At 36.9% G+C, this 5,197-nt stretch overlaps 1 long non-coding RNA gene across 1 annotated transcript; it reads right to left on the bottom strand.

The window, feature by feature from the left end:
* Positions 1–200: 200 nt before the first annotated feature.
* LOC131676332 (uncharacterized) lies at positions 201–2,563 on the bottom strand. The gene is made up of 3 exons (XR_009303132.1): positions 2,442–2,563; positions 1,990–2,359; positions 201–377 (listed from the first exon to the last, which is right to left on the bottom strand). It is a non-coding gene; the product is annotated as an uncharacterized LOC131676332 (long non-coding RNA).
* Between the last annotated feature and the right edge of the window lie 2,634 nt (positions 2,564–5,197).

Here is a 5,197-nt window from a genome sequence, read left to right on the forward strand (position 1 = left end):
TAAAACCACAGCTGATTCAAAAAGCTGTTGGAATTAAATTCAAGGTGGCTTTAGTTGATTTAACTTAAATTATCTTTGGCTGTGATATGTCGCATATATACGTTTGGGCACGGGTGTTTACATTTAGTTTGAAATAGTATCCTCGTTTCTAAAACGAAACTTCTATTTGAACGAACTTTAATTCGTTTATTGTGGTATAAAATTTATTTGCATATTCACTTTTAATTAACTTCATTAACTAGAAGAATGATCCAACTGTTTGACGATCGTTTGTTTACTTCCCATAGTACGTATAATTTGCGACTTCTGTTCCTCATCGTCCTTTTCCATTTCCAAAAAAGATAGACTATCGCTGGGAATCAACGAAGGCATTCATTCTGCGGAAAGAAGGAAGGCAACTCTATTTAGATTCATTATAATCAAATGTTTAATGAATGTTTTTACTGCGTTGGATTCAAGTGCGATTGTTTTTCCCGAATTGGGAATAATTTCTGTAAACGTCCAATATGCCGAAAAACATTGTCCTTTCTATACACTAAAAGTAATTATCTATGCACTAAAAGTAAATTAAAAGTTCTTCACGAATTGCGAACCAACAGAATTAACTTGATCAGTGTATGGAATACACAAATACGTTAAGTATAGGACACCAGATAGTTTAACAATAAGTATGGCGATAATTTAAATTGTGTTTTCAATCTCTGATTTGACTAGCTCGATTCAATGTTCGCGTTAATCTCATTAAAGAACGAATGAGCCCACTATATTTGCAAGTAAAGCCTAGCAGTTGCTAAATTAGAAATAACATCGTCGTTAAGGTGAAGATATGTGGAAGCCACGTTGCTAGGTACCGACTCGCTTGTTTACATTAGCAAAAACTGAAATCTGAAGTGAAAATTCAAACGCACAAATGAGAGTTTCCGAACATTTTCCTTTGGTGATCTGCACATTGGCAGAAAATTTGAAGTTTTGTTAGTAAACGATCAAAGTTTCGCGAGAGTTTTTGCAGTAGTTTGTGAAAAAAGTGCATTTGAAAAGTGCAATGAAAACGAGAAGAAGAGTGTTTCGAAAAGAAATCCCAAGTGAAGAGGGGTGATATTTTCGCACAAAATAGGAGCTACAGATGGCATTCCGTCAAAAACTCGGATTGATTGCATAGGAAAATATTCTAGCTTCCTTAAGTAGCAGTTTCGTGGCACACCAGCAAGGTTAGTGTGTTGAAAAACGTATTTTTATATTTGCTCAAGTCAGATACATGGTTAGGCAGGGGAGAGGGGTATGTGTGGCGTAGGAGCTATGTTGTGACTCGCATGTATAATGTCCTTAAAGGATGCTTCAATCCAGCACCGTAGCACAATTCAGTTTGCCATGCGCAAGTTTACTAACGCAGCACAGGCAGATAATATTCTAAGTAACTGTCAACAGTACGCAGCAGAACTGAGAAAAGAATTCCTGAGTAACATAGAAGAACAGCATGTTGGCGTCACATAGAACAAATGGGAATCGAGTGCGTGGTCAATGGTTTAACCTTACTATGCCCATAATCGCAAGTCAGTCCCATGTTCTATGGGATTTCCTATCTAAATAAGACTGCCTTTCAATTATAAAAAGTACTGCTGAGTGCAGGGCATATGGCGATATACAGGGTTTCAAAGTAGCAAACATATGGTAGGTCTATCCTTTTTTTGTTACACTGGATTATTTTGATTTTTACAAAGGCAAATGTTGGCTTGGAAAATATGAACGCCTCACAGACCGTGTATGAGTATACCAAATAGACGGTTAATGTTAACGGATACATATACATCATATACATAAATGTCTCATGCTCTTTGGAGTTCCCTATATACATGGAGCAGTTTGTTGCTGTAATAGATAGGCAGAAATCGACTATTGAGGTAGCCTATTTACACACACACAATAACTGCGTAAAAATGGGTTCTGTACCGTGATACTGACTCATCCTAACCAATTGCTCATATGTATTACATGGACAATAATTTCGAAGTGATCATTCGAGTGACAATCAATACGCCTGTATTTGACCATACCAAATGTCAGTTCTACACTTCTTTGCTGAACAGGGTCATCACACCAAGGCTACATGAGTGGACACCAGGCAGATCAGCACGTCGTACCTAAGAGAATTACGAGATTTCTTGTAATGGACGGTACACGTAGTGTCGATAACACTTGAGGCATTCTCTTGCAGTTAGGTTAGCATCAGGTCAAAAAAAAGTGTATTCGTTTCATTATTGCGTGTTAGTTTCGATGCACTTTTTCCTCTTAGCCATGTATTTAATACAATTTTTCCGGTAAGCATTCGAAAAGTACCGGCGAAGCATTATTTGGTAAAATCCTGCATTTAAAAAAATACAATTAAAAACCTTCTAGGAATCAATTATGAATTTAGAACGGAATAGTCATGTTGCTGTACGTACCTTTTTGCTATGCTGTTACAACGGTTTAAATCGCCACGATTCATTTCAGCATACTTAACATAGACTATAATTTAATACTAATCAAAAACAATATTAAGTTTTAACAATTTTAATATTTCGCGAATATCAATAAAACAGCATGAACATGAAGTATTGCAGTTTTATGCTGCACAAGATCTCTAGATCATGGTGGGAAAGAATCTGCAGTCATAACGGCTGATAGTCTATAGCCAGTAAAGTTCAGCCAGAAATGAGCCGGAACTCTGGCTGGTTCTAGTTAGTACTCCGACTCCTGTGACACTACCGAATCGGTTATGTCACTAGAGCCAAAGTACCCACTGAGACGTCCAAAAAATTGTTTCAAAATCGTTCAACACGGGTCCAACGATGGACGTTCGTTGAACGGTTATTTGGACGATGCCCAAATTGGTCCAACGAACGTCCTTCATTGGACGATTTTGAAACCAACCGTTCTTAGAGGGTACTGACTAGAACAAGAGGGTGACATGACGTCACATTATCGTACTCAACCAGCGATGCCACATGTTTTTGTGAAATGTCTGTATCAGAATAATTAAAATGTCTGTAAAAGTCTGTAGATGGTTGTGTAAACCCTATTTACACTAGGTTATTACTTTAAAAGTAGCTTGAAATTAGAAAACTATTGTGAAGGAATCGCTCGAATCCGGATACAATTGTTCTAGTACAATTTTGTTAAACACTATTACTCTTTTAAAAGTCTGTAGATTTCTGATTACGTCTGTAGGAGGCCATCAAAAGTCTGTAAAATACAGACATATCTGTAAATCTGGCATCGCTGTACTCAACATAAGAGTATTGATTTGGGATTTTCGATTGATTGACACTGGTGTAGTGGATTGCACTGGTTTTGCACTTTCTAGCAGAAGTGTCAATGGAACATACCCAGTTTTCTGCACTTCTGCTAGAAAGTGCAGTTTCAGTGCACTCTACTACACCGGTGTCAATTAATCGAAAACCCCAATTGTAACGAAATTTCTCGACAAACATATGATTACGGCTTAACAACCAACTGTCAGAATTCTCTTTGAAAGGAAATTCCGGACAAACGGCCAGTAACGGCTAAACACAGTTTGCAGCAGTTAATGAAAGAAAAAACTTTTCTCTTTTGTTTACTACCAACAACTGTGATTGATGAGTAACGGTTTGTCCGGAATTTCCTTTCAAAGAGAATTTTGACAGTTGGCGTTCAAGCCGTAATCATATGTTTGTCGAGATTTATTCTAAATGCGAACGAGGAGCACTTTTGTTTGCATCAAATCAAAGAAAATGTGCATTGTTTTCTATTGTTTACTGCAACAGCTGATTGTTAACGACATTTCAACCGATTTTGACGTTGTCAAACTGACCCCCATCGGGTATTTTCCCTAATAAACATCGTATGATTTAAGAGTCTAACGACCCGTTCAGGGTATCATCCAAACAATATATGGAGTAGTTGCACTATATGGGTTAAAGTTCGTGTATAATTTTTTATTAGGGTTTTTATAACTTTTAATTATTTTTTAGTAAAATTATGCAATGTCTATCCTAGAACATTTAAAATAGAACAACCATCCTATGTCATCAATGTAAGAAAATCATCATTTGTCTGGTACCAACAATGAAATCTAGTTGGCGCATCAAGCGGATATGTTTAAGAGCCAATTCTCGACAAACATATGATTACGGCCTAAAAGCCAACTGTCAAAATCCACTTTTAATGGAAATTCCGGACAAACCGTTACTAGCTGAACACAGTTCACAACAGTTTATGAAAGAGAAAACTTTTCTCTTTCGTTTACTACCAACACATCTATCTGTGATTGGCATGTAACGGTTTATCCGGAATTTCCATTCAAAGTGGATTATGACAGTTGGCTTTTAGGCCGTAATCATATGTTTGTCGAGAATTGACCTTTCTACTCCCGTTACAAAAATAAACGGTGCCGAATTATTTCGTGAGGAAAACAAAAATTGCGCTGCAAAAACCGGTTGAGGTTAGGTATTTCGTGAGGCAAACAAACCAAACTCCTTTGGTTTGACTTTGCATCTGTAGTTGTAAATGAGCTGTCAGAAATCTTAATTGTAGTGTTGTACCTTCAGCAAACTTGATGCTTAATATCTTGGTCAGTTTTTTGCCATCAAAGTAGCAGCTTGGGCAGATTTGGTCATATCTACTTAAACTTTTAAACGGGGCATTTTAGAAGGATGTTTTTATAGATATTGAGAAGTGGCAGGGTCATTAGAAAAAATCTCGACAAACATATGATTACGGCCTAAAAGCCAACTGTCAAAATCCACTTTTAATGGAAATTCCGGACAAACCGTTATTAGCTGAACACAGTTCACAGCAGTTTATGAAAGAGAAAACTTTTCTCTTTCGTTTACTACCAACATCCTTGATTGGCATGTAACGGTTTGTCCAGAATTTCCATTCAAAGTGGATTTTGACAGTTGGCTTTTAGGCCGTAATCATATGTTTGTCGAGAAATACATAATGAATTTCCGTTTAAGTGGAAAGGAATGCATTTAATTTCACTGATTTTAAAAATGCATACCAAGTGATCTGCCCCTAGCCTTCAATCCAACTTTATTTTTCCATTGCTCTATCAATACATTTGTCAATATTTTTTAGAATATTGCCACAAATATTGAACGTAGAAGCAGCGATGCCAGATTTACAGACATGTCTATATTTTACAGACGTTTGATAGCCTCCTACAGACGTAGCCAGA

This window comes from Topomyia yanbarensis, chromosome 1, assembly GCF_030247195.1.
Source record: "Topomyia yanbarensis strain Yona2022 chromosome 1, ASM3024719v1, whole genome shotgun sequence".
In the NCBI taxonomy this organism is placed as follows: domain Eukaryota; kingdom Metazoa; phylum Arthropoda; class Insecta; order Diptera; family Culicidae; genus Topomyia; species Topomyia yanbarensis.